This window comes from Aotus nancymaae, unplaced genomic scaffold, assembly GCF_030222135.1.
Source record: "Aotus nancymaae isolate 86718 unplaced genomic scaffold, 86718_ANA_hifiasm-v0.15.2.pri h1tg000040l, whole genome shotgun sequence".
Lineage (NCBI taxonomy): Eukaryota > Metazoa > Chordata > Mammalia > Primates > Aotidae > Aotus > Aotus nancymaae.
Genome location: NW_026988454.1, coordinates 127,015,415 through 127,030,497, shown reverse-complemented (window position 1 = coordinate 127,030,497; position 15,083 = coordinate 127,015,415). Strand labels below are relative to the sequence as shown.

General features: G+C 47.9%; 1 protein-coding gene across 4 annotated transcripts in view; it reads left to right on the top strand.

Annotated features, from left to right (window-relative positions):
- Positions 1-15,083, top strand: part of PPARD (peroxisome proliferator activated receptor delta) — an 84,984-nt gene that overhangs the window by 39,021 nt on the left and 30,880 nt on the right. The window contains exon 1 of one of the 4 annotated variants that reach the window (XM_012461615.3): positions 12,440-12,687. The exons of the other annotated variants lie outside the window; for them this stretch is intronic. The gene's annotated coding sequence lies outside the window, so the exon portion shown is untranslated. Of the gene's footprint in view, positions 1-12,439; positions 12,688-15,083 lie in introns of those variants that run through there. 4 annotated transcript variants of the gene reach the window in all.

Here is a 15,083-nt window from a genome sequence, read left to right as displayed (position 1 = left end):
GGCTCACTGCAGGCTTGACCTTTCAGGCTGAAGCAGTCCTCCTCGCTCGGCCTCCCAAGTAGCTGGGACTACAGGCACATGCACCACACCTAGCTAATTTTTTAATTTTTTCATAAAGATAGGGAGTTCTTGTTATGTTGCCCAGGTTGGTCTCAAACTCCTGGGCTCAAATTATCCTCCTGCCTTGGCCTCCCAAAGTGCTGGAATTATAGGAGTGAGCCACTGCACCTGACCAGTTACCTCATTTGTGAAACAGGCTTAGTAATGCTTAGTTCAGGAGCGAGAGGATCAGGGAGCACACATACAGCGTGCTTGGTGCCCGATGCCCAGCCTGATGCCCAGCCTGCACCACGTTCTCTAAATCACAGCAGCAATTGCTTCTGTAGCACACTGTTCTCTTTCTCCTCTCTCCGCCACTCCATCTCTCCAGGGTCTCTGCCCTGCCTGTCAGGCTCCCCTTTCCTTTACTCTAGCCCTTTGCGTCTGTTCCTCCCTGCATTCTCCCCTCATCTCCTCTCTTCCTTGAGCCTCATTTTCCTGCTCTCCTCTTGCCTCTATCCCTCATCTTCTTCTCAGTGTCTCCTCCTCCTTGAACTACCTCTTCCTTCTAGTGCTTCTGTCCTTCCCTCCTCCTGACCTCTGGTGAACAATAGTTCTTTGTAACGTAATAATAAATTATCATTACGTTACAAGGACCAGAAGTTAGAGGTGGTGATTGGCCTTGCGAACTGTAGGTCCGCAATGAGTAATTTAAGAAAGCTAAATTTAGTTGGTTTATTCATGAATCAGTTAGGAATTCTGTTAAGCAGCTGGAACAGAAATAGCTGTAGCTTAAACCAGTAGAAATTTTTTTCTATTATGAAAAGAAATCTAGAGGGGACAGTCTAGGGCTGGTCTTTCCGCTCTGCCATCCTTAGTGCAGGGCTTCCAACCCCAAGGTTGTATCATGGCCTGAGATGGCTGCGGGAGCCCCAGCCATCATGTCAGTTTCTAGGAATAGAGCAGGAAGAAGAGAGGAAAGGCAAAAAAAAAAAAACATGCTCCATCTTGAGCTTTCCTGCAAGTCCCGCCAAATAGCTTGAGTTTCTGCTCATTGGCCTCCCTTAGTTGCAAGGGAGGCTGAGACATCTTTTAGCTGGGCACATTGCCACCTGAAGTAGAATTGGAATTCTGTCACTGAGAAAGAAGGGGAGAATGGATATTGTGTAAACAATTAGCAAGGTCTACCGCCATTCATTCAGCATTAATTTAGCACCTACAGTCAACTAGTTACAAGGCACAGTCAGGGTGTCCTGTTTCAGAGGGAAGACATAGATAAGTAAGCAAGTACAGTACAGAGGATGGGTGAGGAAGAGGGGGAGAGTGGAGAAAGGCACAAAGTGGGTATCTCACATACCCCGCAGGGCGCATTCTGGAGTTCGTCACGCAAACATTCTTGTCTGTGATTTATTTCCTCTATGTCCCCTCTTCTGCTCTCTCCCTTTTGTCATTGTTACCATTGTTGTTGTTGGGGTTTGGTTTTGCCCCTCCATCCTGACATCAGCAGTAGTTCCTAGAACCTTAGGAAGCAGAAACAGTTGGCGGCTTAGTGGGCAGCTCTGGGATGCGAGCCATGTGTGTGAAGAGCCAAGTCCCAGGCCCATAAGGCAATTAGAGGCCAGTGGCAGCAGAGCATTTGTTCCTGGACATGCCGTGGCACTGCCAGGAGACCTTACTCCAGGAACAGGGTCGTCATCAGGAGGCGTGTTCTAACTAGGCACCTGGCATCACCTCTGCTGTGCTTGCCATAAAATGAAATTTTGGAGCAGTAAAATTCTTCTCCAGTTCCTATGAAATGGGTATAACTGTTTCATCCACATTAATTTAACCAGAGGTCTTGGTATGTTATAATGTTAATTATGTGTAAAAATACTTCTACTTGCTATAAAATTTATGGACAATTAGACATTGATATTCCTTCTTGGAACTCAAAAATCTAGGAATAATTTGGGAGACTTGCATTATCTTTCATTTTGATCCCAAGAACATCTATTGCTGTTTCCTTTGGGAAGTTAGAGGCAGTGGGAAGCCTGCCGCAGAGATTTTCTAAGCAGGCATATCCCAGTCCCTAAGGAGTTTGAAAGTTTCATAGAAGACTAAAGGATTAAAAGACCGTTCGTTCTTGCACAGTGCAGTCTTTATGAGGTTGGACTGTGACCCTGGTCAGGTTACCCTCCTGTCCTCAGTTTCCTCATCTGTCAAATTTTGATCCTGTGGCCCCTCCCCAGCAGGGCTGTGATGGAGATGAAGAGACACATGGGAATCATTCAGCATGTGTTATTTATCGTTATTATTATTAGTGCTGCTGGTAGTGCTAGCCCACTAGTCCACTGGGTCGTGATTGCACCCGTATGTTGGGGCCAGAGTGTAGAAAGCCTTGGATACCACATTAAGGAGTTGGATTTTGTGGGCAAGGATGTGACAGATCATGGCTGGACTTAGAAATGTCACTGACAGGAGTGGAGAGGCAGATCTAGGTGAGGAGAGGCCAGGGCTTGAACCCGGCCAGTTAAGGAAAGAGGAGAATGGATAAGTGAGTGGTGAGGGAGGACTCAGTGGTGCTGGAGTTCAGCCTGTGTGCCTGAGGGATGGTGTCCCGTTGACTTGGGTGGGAAGCACTAGAGGTGGAGCAGTTGGAGTGGCATGAGGGGAAAGAAGCATATGGTGATCAGTTCAGCAAACAAACGGAGCACCTGCTGCCTGCCAGGCACTCTGCTGGGCACGAGAATCAGGGATACCTGTGGCCCGGCATGAAGATAATTGATTGTGTTTCGAACACATTATGAAGCCCCTGTGAGGCCTCCATGTGGTATTTAGGCAGTCAGCAGGAGAGAGACCCAAGATAGTGGTGTGGGATACAGTCACAGTGTGTGAAATTGCCAGAGGATGGGTTGTGCAGTGGATGAATTGAGCAGGGAAGCCAGCCAAGAACAGAATGGGGAGGGGAGGGCATTGGGGGTAGAAAACGAGGATCATATCTCAAGAGCGGGTGAAGGAAGAGCGAGCAGCAGTGCAGAGCCCCCAGAGGAGAGGGCTTCAAGGAGGTGCTTGACAGAACCATTGCAGCAGTGAGTCCTGGAAGCAGGACCAGAGCAGCAGCAAAGGGCCTCTTAGATGGGATGGCAAGAGGAGGTCATCCGGGACCTCCAAGAGAGCTGTTTCAAATGGGAGGAGAAAGCAGTGTTCTGCTGGTGGTGGTTCTAATGCTTTGTATTTGAAGTTCTTAGTCATTGTCAAGGCCCTTCGCACTCTTTTGAGACAGTCTCGCTCTGTCACCAGGTGCCAGGCTGGAGTGCAGTGGTGCTATCTCAGCTCACTGCAACCTCTGCCTCCCAGGTTCAAGCAATTCTCCTGCTTCAGCCTCCCGAACTGGGACTACAAGCATGTGTCACCACACCCAGCTAATTTTTGTATTTTAGTAGAGACGAGGTTTCACCATGTTGGCCAGCATGGTCTTGATCTCCTGACCTTGTGATCCACCTGCCTCAGCCTCCCAAAGTGCTGGGATTACAGGCATGAGCCACCGCGCCCAGCTGGCCCTTCACACTCTGCATCATGCTCTCTCCCCAGCCTGTCAGGCAGTAGGGGTGACCCCATCATACAGCTGGGAAACTGAGGCAGAGCCTAGACAGCCTACCTGACCCATGCAGGGCAGGGAATACTTGCTTCCTAAAGGAGAGTCTTCCTCAAGGGTAGAACAGACCTAGCCAGGTGAGGAAGGAGGCCAGCTGGAAGGGAATGGCCAAAACCTGGGGCATGTGTTGAGAGCAAAGTGCCTTTGACCTGGGGGAGTGGTGGGAGAGCAAGCTAGAGAGGGAAGCAAGCCTGGTTCAAGATGACCTCGTACCAACAGGAGTTGGGACTTTTTCCGACAGTAGCAGGGAGTTTTAAAGATTTCTAAACAGGGGATTAGATATCTTTGTAATCTAGAAATATCAGTCTTGCTACAGACAGGGAAGGGGGCAAAGAGTGAAGCAAGGGACACTCTTTAGAGACTGTTGCAATAATTCAGATGAGAAATGATGAGAGTTGCCAGGCTTGGTGGCTCACGCCTGTAATCCTAGCACTTTGGAAAGCCAAAATGGGAGGATCACTTGAGGCCAGAAGTTTAAGACCAGCCTGCTCAACATAGCAAGATTCCCATCTCTTAAAAAAAAAGAGAGAGAGAGAGAATTGATGATAATGAATTAGGGAGATACTTAGGACTCAGATGGACAATAGTTGGTTGCCAAACATGGTGGCTCAGACCTGTAATCCCAAAACTTTGAGAGGCTGAGGCAGAGCATTGCTTGAGACTAGCCTAGGCAACATAGTGAGACCCCAGCTCTACAAATTTTTTTTTTAGTGAGCCAGGTGTGGCGGTACACACCTGTAATCCCAGCTACTTGGGAGGCTGATGTGGAAGGGTCACTTGAGCACAGGAGGTCGAGGCTGCAGTGAGCTGTGATCATGCCACCATACGCTGACCTGGGTGACAGAGCAAGACCCCATCTTAAAAACAAACAAATAAAAAAATACTTGGTTCATTTGATACTTGGCTTATTTGGATCTTGGGGAATATTGAGGATGAAGGGATAACATCAGCGAGACTAACTTCAAGGTCAAGACTCCTGCCAAGAGTCCAGCCAGCCATAAGACAGGAAAGTGATAATAGAATCTGCCTCACTGTTGGCCTGGCAATGGGAGTTTTGTTGATTAACCCTGAAGATGAACTCCTCCAGGTCAAGATCAAGGCTTCGGAATGAGCTGCTCTATAGATGTGAGAAACAGAGACAGACCTGGCCTTGCAGAAAGATTGCTGCAGTCTTTTTCCTACCATCTCCAGCACAAAGTGGTTTGTGGTCCCAGGAAGCCCTGGCTTGGGATGTGTGGGACCCTTAGTGCTGTGAAGACTAGCAGCACCCTGGAGGTCTTTGTTCCTTCTGCCCTTTCCTTAGATTGCATCTCCCCACCTTGGTTTATATATTTGTCATGAGGGTGGGGGAAGTCCTCCTGACAAATACATGAAATTGATCCAGTCCTGGATCAGTTTGGGTCACACAAGAGGGTGGTCAGTGTTGGCCCACAGAGGGCCCTGGGCCCTTTACTCGCCCTTTGGCCCTAGGCTCTGAGCTCCCAGGTTTTGGCTGCCAAACAAAAGGTGGAGTTGTATCAGTTGTTGCTCTTCACCAGGACCCCAGAGTTTGCTCGGGGTGAGCTCACGGGCTGTTTTCTTCTCTCTGCTTTGACTTGTGCTGGTTTCTGCCCCCAGGCCTGTTGCAGCGTCTGCTTGGCTTCTACGGCCAGAGCCTAGGTTTCAGCAGGCTGCCCATGGTTTACCCTCAGGATGAATGCTAGGAAGTTGGGGAGCACTGTGGTGGTGGTACAAGTTCAGCCCCTCATTTTAGTTTATTTTTATGTTAAAATGTTTACTAATATAAAATAACACATAGATGAGAACGTTGTATGACAGAAAGGGACTGACTGGACTCAGGATCTCCTGCCCCAGCCCCAGGGGTGAAGGTGAAGGTGAAGGTGATTGGTTTCCTGGGTATCCTTCCTTCCACAGTTTTTCCTTGCACACTCTCATGTGCATGTGCTTTTTATCCTCTTCTGCTCTTACCCGTGGCAGTGGGGAGCACACTAAATCACTAAATTGCTTTGACACCTAGCTTTCTTTACTTAAGCATATCTTGGGAATCTTTCCACGTCAGCATATACAGATACATTGCATTCTGTTTTTTTTTTTTAATTTTTGTTTTTTTTGAGATGGAGCCTTGCTCTGTCTCCCAGGCTGGAGTGGAGTGGCATGATTTCTGCTCACTGCAACCTCCGCCTCCCAGGTTCAAGCGATTCTCCTGCCTCAGCCTCCTGAGCAGCTGGAATTACAGGTACTCACTACCACGCCCGGCTCATTTTTGTACTTTTGGTAGAGACGGGGTTTCACCATGTTGGCCAGGCTGGTTTCAAACTTCTGACCTCAAATGATCCACCCACCTCAGCCTCCCAGAATGCTGAGATTACAGGCATGAGCCACTGTGCCCAGCCATTCTTTTTTTTAAAAGGTTTTTTGTTATATATATGATATATATTAAGTGGACTGTGGCTTACAAAGCCTCTTCACAGCTGTTTTCCAGTGTGATCCTTCTAGCCATGTGAAGAAGACAGACCAGAAGAAATTTTTTGCAGCTCAGGATCCTCTGCAAACAAGGAATAAGTGAGAGGAGTTGGGGCTCGTTTAATGCAGACTAAAACAGGATCTTTCCTTTGAGAGACTGAGACAGAATTGGGAGCAGGCTGTAGATGTGCACACATATCTACCCAGAGAGAACATGCGAGGCAGCATCTGTAGAGGAGTGCGGTGGGCAGCACATGCCACGGGGGTGGGAATGGGAGAGCTTCCAGGAAGGGGATGGAACTTGAGCCAAACCTTTTTTTAGAAAAGAGGGGAGGCCAGGTGCAGTGGCTCACACCTGTAATCCCGGCACTTTGGAAGGCCGAGGTGTGCAGATCACTTGAGGTCAGGAGTTCGAGACCAGCCTGGGCAACATAGCAAAACCCTGTCTCTATTAAAATTACAAAAATTAGCTGGGCGTGGTGGCACACACTTGTAATCCCAGCTACTCCGGAGGCTGAGGTGGGACAATCACTTGAACCTGGAATGCAGAGATTGCAGGGAGCCAAGATCACACCACTGCATTCCAGCCTGGGTGATTCTGTCTCAAAAAAAATAATACTCTGTCTCAAAAAAAAAAAATAAAAGAGGAGAAGGTAGGAATGAGACAAAGGAAAAGGAGAGGAAGGTATTTCAGGCAGGAGAGTAGCATGGGCAGAAGGTGTAAACACAGGGCAAAGGGTTGGTGTCCTTGGACATGCTTCCACCACCCTGGCCTAATCATTGACTTAGCAGACATCTAAATGCCCAGCACTGTACAGGGCCGCAAGGCAGCAGGAGCCTCTCTCCTGCCTTCTGTGGGCTCTGACTCCAACCAGCAGAAACTGGATGCACAACAGCAGGCAAAACTAGTTAATGGTGATAGAGTTCAGAAGAGTGGTTACAGTCTGGCACAGTGGCTCACACCTGTAATCCCAGTACTTGGGGAGGCTGAGGTGGGAGGATGGCTTGAGCCCAGGAGGCTGAGGCTGCAGTGAGCCGTGATCGGGCCACCACTGCATTCCTGCCTGGCCTGGGCAACAGAACAAGACTCTGTCTCAAAAAACAAAACAAGAATGCAGAGTAGTTACTTATTGTGGGGATTGGCTGGGCAGGGGCACAAGGAACCTTCTGGGGTTCTGGAAATGTTTGCTGTCTTGACCTGGGTGATTGTTTTATTTTGGTTTTGGTTTTGGTTTTTTTTGAGATGGAGTTGTCCCCCCAACTAGATTGCAATGGAGTGATCACAGCTCACTGCAACCTCCACCTCCCTGCTTCAAGCGATTCTCCTGCCTCAGCCTCCTGAGTAGCTGGGACTACAGGTGCCCGCTACCATACCCAGCTAACTTTTGTATTTTTAGTAGAGATGGGGTTTCACCATGTTGGCCAGGCTGGTCTCGAACTCGTGACCCCAGTTGATCTGCCTACCTTGGCCTCCCAAAGTGCTGGGATTACAGTTATGAGCCACTCTGCCCGGCTTGGTTGTTGGTTTTGTGGTGGTATATAAATGTAAGAATTCATGGAGCTTATTATACTTAAGATAAATGCAGACTGCATACTCTAATCATGAGTATGTTATGCCCCATTTATAAATCCAGCAGCAAATAAATAGCACATCCCCAAAATAAAGAAGTAAATGCAATAGCAAGAAAATGTCCAAAGAGCTATGCCTGGGAAATACAGGGACTCTAGGAGCACATTGTAGGGAGGTTTATCTGAGGCAGTGATTTTTTTTTTTTTTTGAGATGAAGTCTCACTCTGTTGCCCAAGCTGGAGTGCAGTGGCACAATCTCTGCTCACGGCAACCTCCACCTCCTGGATTCAAGCGATTCTCCTGCCTCAGCCTCCCGAGCAGCTGAGACTACAAGCACGTGCCACCATGCCCAGCTAATTTTTGTATTTTTGGTAGAGACGGGGTTTCACCATGATGGCCAGGCTGGTCTTGAACTCCTGACCTCGTGATCCACCCACCTCGGCCTCCCAAAGTGCTGAGATTACAGGCATGAGCCACCGTGCCTGGCCTGAGGCAGTGATATTTAAGCTGAGATTTGAAGGATGAGATAGGTGAAGTCGGGATAAGAAGAGGGTGAGGTGTCCCAGTTGGAAGGAATATCCTATGCTGAGACCCAAAGGTAGAGAGAGCGTGGTGTACTGGAAATGTCAGGGTGCACAGAGCGTGGAGTTTTAAAGGAGTGAGAGATGAGATTTCAGATCCTCATCGCTGTGTCGTTTCTGAAGGCCCCTGGTACCTTTCTTTGCCCCTCTCCACTCTTTTTTTTTTTTAGGTCACATTGCCCATCTACCCCCTCTCCACTCTTATAGTCATTTGAACCAGAGGGCAGAATCCTGGGCTTCAGAATTAAGTCCACACACTTATTAACTAGGAATTCAAGGCTAGCCAGGTCCTGGTCCTTTTTCTGTCTGTCAGAGAGTGAGGTTCCCCAGCCAAAGGAGACAGCTCACCATTCCTAGATGTACCCCGCATTCTCGGCTGCCTTGCCTGACTCACCTTGGCCTTCCCTGGGAGTGTCTTTTCTAGTTTCTGGCCCAGCTAGAAGGCCATAACACCTACTCTAGAATCATCCCTGCTTCTCTCAAGTTGGAATATTTCTTCCTCCACAGTGGCCACCTCTTATGTGGCCTCCAACACACAGTTTGTATACTGACCTCTTCAAGGGCAGGCTGTATTTTACTCCTTTTGTCATCTCTCCCCATAGGGGTCTAGGTCAGTGCTTTTGTACATGGTGCCTAAAACAGTTCCATAAATGATATTTTATTTGAGTGAGGGCTTTCTGGCCAGAACTAGGTGGAAGGTTGCCATGTGGGGGCAGGGGTCATAACAAAGGCTGACGATCAAGATGCTGGTGCTTCCAAATTCCCGACAGTTATTAACTTGCAGGATTGAGGAACAAGGAATAGAAATTCCCTGGAATTTCCAAAATCATAAGTTATAAATCATAAGTTGTTCTGTGTCTTCCCTAACACTCTATGAGGTTTGTTTTGTTTTGTTTTTGTTTTGGGACGGAGTCTTGCTCTGTCACCCAGGCTGGAGTGAAGTGGTGGGATCTCAGCTCACTGCCACTTCTGCCTCCGAGGTTCAAGTGATTCTCCTGCCTCAGCCTCCCAAGTACCTGGGATTATAGGTGTACGCCACTATGCCCAGCTGATTTTTGTATTTTTATTAGAGGTGGAGTTTCACCATGTTGTCCAGGCCGGTCTCAAACTCCTGACCTTAGGTAATCCACTTGCCCCGGCCTTCCAAAATGCTGGGATTACAGGCATGAGCCACTACACCTGGCCCACTTTATAAGGTGTTTTTTGTTTGGTTGGTTTTTTTTTTTTTTTAAGACAGTGTCTTGCTTTGTGGCCTAGGCTAGAGTGCAATGGTGCAGTCTTGGCTCACTGCAACCTCTGTGTCCCAGGTTCAAGTGTTTCTCCTGCCTCAGCCTCCCGAGTATCTGGGATTACAGGCACCCTCCACCAGGCCTGGCTAATTTTTGTATTTTTAGTAGAGACGGGGTTTCATCATGTTGGCCAGGCTGGTCTCAAACTCCTGACCTCATGATCTGCCCACCTCGACCTCTCAAAGTGCTGGGATTACAGGCAAGAGCCACTGTGCCCAGTCCTTTATGAGTTTTTAAATAAGGAGTGGTCATAATAATAAATAGAATTACTTTTCTGTGATAAAATTTCAGAGGTGTTTCTGTTAAAAAAAAAAAAAAAAAAGATGTAACATTAAAAGTGTGGTTTGGTGGTTTGGTTGGGCACAGTGGCACACACCTGTAATACCAGCACTTGGGAAGGCCAAGGCAAGAGGATGGCTTGAGCTCAGGAGTTTGAGACCACCCTGATAACAGAGAAAGATTTTGTCTCTACTACAAATCAAAAAAATTAGCCAGCATGGTGGCATGTGCCTGCAGTCCCAGTTACTCAGGAGGCTGAGGCAGGAGGATCCCTGGAGCCCAGGAGTTCCAGGCTGCAGTGAGCTATGATAGCACCACCGCACTCCAGTCTGGGTGACAGAGCAAGACCCCCATCTCAAAAATTAAAAATAATAAAAATAAAATAAATGCCTAGTTTATTGTTATTATGGACAAATATATTGTGATAAGATTGTATATATTTTGTTAGAATGTAAAAATGATCTCTACCTGATATAGACATTTGATAATAGAAAATATGGAAGAGGTCAGGCGCAGTAGCTGACACCTGTAATCCCAGCACTTTGATTTGCCAATTTCAAGGTCAGGTTTTCAAGACCATCCAGCCTGATCAACATGGTGAAACCCCATCTCTACTAAAATTACAAAAATTAGCCGGGTGTGGTGGCACATGCCTGTAATCCCAGCTACTCCAGAGGCTGAGGCAGGAGAATTGTTTGAACCCAGGAGGCGGAGGTTAGCCGAGATTGCACCATTGCACTCTAGCCTGGGCAACGAGTGAAACTCCATCTTTAAAAAAAAAAAAATCATTGTCTTCAGGATGGGATTAAAAAAAAAAAGAAAAAGAAAACGTGGAAGAGAACATTGACACAAAATGAATGCCAAATAAAAATCACTTAATGATTTAAGAGTCTTACTACACATAGTTAATATTTAAGTTACTCTTGGCTGGGCGCAATGGCTCATGCCTGTAATCCCAGCACTTTGGGAGACTGAGGCAGGCAAATCACCTGAGGTCAGGAGTTCGAGACCAGCCTGGGCAACATAGTAAAACCCCATTTCTACTAAAAATACAAAATTAGCCAGGCATGGTGGCACACGCCTGTGATCCCAGCTACTGGGGAGGCTGAGGCAGGAGAATAACTTGAACCCAGGAGGTGGAGGTGGAGGTGAGCCAAAATTGTGCCATTGCACTCCAGCCTAGGCAACAAGAGCAAAACTCCTTCTCAAAAAAAAAAAAAAAAGTTACTCTTAAAGGTTAAAACTAGAGAAAAGTTAATAATACAATGAAATTCTGTACTTCCTTCACCAAGATTCGCCAGTTGCTAACGGTTTGGTACATTTGCTTAATGTCATGTCATAGATTATCCACATTCCATATTTGTTGGATCGTTTCCTTGTGATTAGACTTGGGTTTATGTTGTTGGTGGGAACCCACATAGATGATGTCTGTTTCCTGTTGTGTACATCAGGAGGTACAGTGGTGCCAGCTGGCCCTAGTAAAGGTGATGCTAACTTGATTCACCTGGTTAAGTTGGCATCTGTGAAGGCTACTTTTGTATTAAAGCAGTGAACTTCGGAAGGAACTTTTCACTGACTTTGGGAATTGCTGACAGCCGTTTAGGAAAAGAGACCACTGTTTCTCTGTCACATGTAGCTGCGGTTAAGAAACATCCTAGTATAGTCAGACAAGCTCTGGAGGCTGGTATGCCAGGGCCTGGTACCAAGCCCTATAGCCATCTCTCCCTGTGACCACAGCCAAGTTATCTCTGAGCTACGTGAGACTGTACATACAAGGAAATAGACACTCAGAGAAGGGAAGCAGTTTGCCCAAAGCTACTCAGCTAATGCATGGCAGAGCTAGGATTCAAACCCATTTTTGCTTGGGTTTGAATCCTAGCCCTGCCCTTGTCCTTATGCCAAGCTGCCTCCTTTGTGAGGTGGCTGGTCGTTATTACTGTGGCACTGAGTACTCGGAAGTGGTGCTCAGAACAAAGCAGAAGAGCACCAAGCCTTATAGGCACTGACCGATGAGAGGGAAAAGAGAGGTGCCTTCCTTCATCCATCTGGGCTGCGCTTGGAATTCCTGGGCCAATTTGGGGATCCCAGGTATCAACCCTAACATGGGCCAGTGCCAGTGCCAGTGCCAGGTACACGTAGCCCGTACTTCCGGGTCTGGGCAGGCGGAGGCTGGAATGGCGCCAGCAACTCACCTCTGTAACACAGCATGGAAGCATTTATTTCAAGGGTGGCTCAGAGAAGTGAAGCAGTTTGCCCAAAGCAAACTGGTTCCTCCCCTGCATGTGGCAGGCTGTCCTGCAGGCTGGGAGGCGGGCTGATGCACGTTCCCCAGCCACCCTTGAAATAAATGCTTCCATGCTGTGTTACAGAGGTGAGCTGTTGGCACTGTTACAGCTTCCGCCTGCCCAGACCGGGAAGTACAAGCTGCACATACCTGGCACTAGCCCATTTTAAGGTTGGTGCCTGGGATCCCCAGATTGGCACAGAAATTCTAAGGGCAGTCCAGACGGATGAAGCAAAGTATTGCCTCAGCCTGCCTGTGTTCCTGGGGGGAGAGAGGGAGGCAGGAAGCATTAATGGGGGAAAGGTGTGCAAAGCCTTGCCAAGCAGGTCATTGTGGGTGGGGAGACATCGCCTACTTGCTCGGGACGCCCTAGGATTTGGGTGGAGATTCTTGAGGAGGCACGAGAAAGGAGGGCTGTGACAGCGATTCTGGAGCACCCTAGAATGGCTCTTAGTGGCCTTCCGCTCTGGTGACCCACCAGCAGCCCACCTACCTGTCATCTTCCCAGTTAGCAGCCATCCCCAGGGCCAGTAGCACCTGAGCACTTGGTAAGTAGAAAGACCCAGTGTCTGTTCCTCATATTACCCTGGTGTCCTTCCCCAGAGCAGCTGTTTTGGGAAAAACAGTGGCTCTGGCTGAAGCAGGAAATGGTACTCCTTGTTAAGGTTGTGTTGTCCTGTTGCTGTAGAACTGAGAGACCCTGAGGATCAGCCCTCTTAAGTTCCAGTTGCTTCTCCTTGCATTATTCATCCTCATAGGCCTCCAGGAAGGGGGCCAAATTCAGGGCCAGGGTCAGTGGCTTGGTGAGGCATAGGCTGTGCTGTATGGGCCCTGGGGGGAGCTCTGGGGAGTTCTTATTCCCCTGGCTTATGGCCACCTTCAACCCTGCATCTTGGAGAGACCCCCGGGGCTCTGGCAGCCAAGTGGGCAGGAGCAGAGGGAGGGGCACCTTGGGAGGGAGAGCCCCAGAAGGAAACAGGGTTTATAGACAGACACCCGATCACTGATTGTACTCAGTGAACAGTGGCAGTGCTTTACCTGATTCTTTCAAGAGAGCCCCTTCTCTCTCCTGCTGAATGAGGCTGAGATCCAGACTGGTTAGAAACCTGACATGACCTAACATGTGAGACCTTACGCACTCTAAATGAATTCCCCAAGTGTCATCAATAAATCACTCCGGTTCTGGCATTTCCCCATCTTATCCCGCACACCCCTCCTCCTAGACTGAGTCCTGAGGAGTGAGATTGCAGTTTTGACCCATGTTCTTTCTGAGAGGGGGCTGTAAAGCAGGTATAAAATCCAGAAGCTGCTGTCAGAATTATGTGAGAATTGGGAGGTGACAGCATGGGCCAATTTCTGAATCTCTAGGGTGCTTTGATGCTTAAAAAGTCTTTCTGGGCTCCCTGAGATTTGAATCCTCTTGTTTTATCTGTCCTTTCACTCTGGTTCTTCCTTTCCTTTCTTGGGGACTTAATGCTTCTCAAATATTTGTTAAGTGGGCCCTTATATGAAACCTTAGAAAGCAACCAGCTAGGCATGCACTTGGAAAGGAAAAGGAGGACTGAGAACAAGAGTAAATATTTCTTTGAGATTCGGCAGCAGGAGAGCTTTGCTCCTTTCCTCGTGTCAGTATGTGCCTGCAGCTCTTGGGCTGCCTTTACTCAAGGGAGATCCATTTGCAAGACTCCTGACTCTTCTCCTCTGCTTTATTACAAAAGATGTTGATGCTTGTTTTAAAAACAATTTAGGCCAGGCTTGGTGGCTTATGCCTGTAATCCCAACGCTTTGGAAGGCTGAGGTGGGTGGATCGCCTAAGGTCAGGAGTTCGAGACCAGCCTGACCAACTTGGAAAAACCCTGTCTCTACTAAAAATACAAAAAATTAGCCAGGGGTGGTGGCACATGCCTGTAATCCCAACCACTCTGGAGGCTGAGGCAGGAGAATCGCTTGAACCTGGGAGGCGGAGGATGCGGTGAGCTAAAATCACACCATTGCACTCCAGACTGGGCAACAAGAGCGAAACTCCATCTAAAAAAAAAAAAAAAAATTAAACTACAAACATGAATGAAGGTGTTTATCTCCCCACCAGTCCCCCTCATCCTCCCTTCCCTCCTATTCTTAGACTGTTTTCCCTCCCAGTAGTTTAGGTTGTAGGGCAAGTGTGTGTAGCTCTGCATTGGTGTCTTAAAATGAGTGTGTCTTGGATGCACAGCTCAGCCACTCAGTGTTTTCTTCGGCTGTGTGTCATGGCCATCCAGCCATGGCACCACGTCTGTGCCAGCTGCTGCTCTTGGGCATCTGCAGAGGATTCCAAGACATGGATCTTGAGGTAGCCTTTTTCAGCTTTTTCTGCTTCATCTTATTCTCTACAATCATTTGTATCATGCTTGCAAAACCTTTTTTTTAAAAACTTGCTTACTAACACAGCACATGTTCATTTTAGAAAATGTAGAAAAATCCGATAAGCAGCCTGGCATGGTGGCTTATGCCTGTAATCTCAGCACTTTGGGAGGCTGAGGAGGGCAGATCACCTGAGGTCAGGAGTTCGAGACCAAACTGGCCAACATGGCAAAACCCCATCTCTACTAAAAATACAGAAGTTAGCAGGCGTGCTGGTGTGTACCTGTAGTCCCAGCTACCTGGGAGGCTGAGGTGAGCAAATATCTTGAACCCAGGAGGGGGTGGTTTCAGTGAGCCGAGATCATGCCACTGCACTCCAATCTGGGTGACAGAGTGAGACCCTGTCCCAGAAAAAAGAAAAAAAAATCAGATAAGCAATAAAAAAAGAAATAGAAAGGGCCCTAAGAGGTAACATTTTGGTATGTATAATACAAGTCTTTTACATTTGCTCCCTCATCTGAGCATTGCCACTGCCATTAAGGAAGGCACATGGTTATTAGTCCCATCTCACAGATAGAAAGCCTGAGCCACAGAGAGGGTAGCA